At 13.0% G+C, this 377-nt stretch overlaps 1 protein-coding gene across 1 annotated transcript in view; it reads left to right on the plus strand.

Annotated features, from left to right (window-relative positions):
• LOC102681405 (RNA transcription, translation and transport factor protein) overlaps positions 1-377 on the plus strand; it is a 13,109-nt gene that overhangs the window by 1,054 nt on the left and 11,678 nt on the right. The window lies entirely within an intron of this gene.

Here is a 377-nt window from a genome sequence, read left to right on the forward strand (position 1 = left end):
AAAAATTTTTAATTCAATAATTTGTATATATAAATATAATATAATACATATAGAACGATTTTTTTAATTAGATAATATTTTATGAAGATATTAAAAAAATTTTAATATAAAAATTATTGAATATTTTTACAGATACAATATATGGATAAATTATTTTTTTTGTAGCTTAATTTTTTGTTTATAATTCATAACAACAATTGTTGAGGAAAATTCAATCTGTCATATATAGTCATTTATTATAGTACAAAGTAATAATGTTAATATTAATTAAAAATATGCACATAATTATTAAATAAAAACAAATAAATATTTTTGATTTTCTAAAAATTTATAATCAAGTTTTTTATTAAATAATAGAGATAATATATGATCTTTGA

Source organism: Apis dorsata, unplaced genomic scaffold, assembly GCF_000469605.1.
Source record: "Apis dorsata unplaced genomic scaffold, Apis dorsata 1.3 scaffold_1215, whole genome shotgun sequence".
Classification (NCBI taxonomy): Eukaryota; Metazoa; Arthropoda; class Insecta; order Hymenoptera; family Apidae; genus Apis; species Apis dorsata.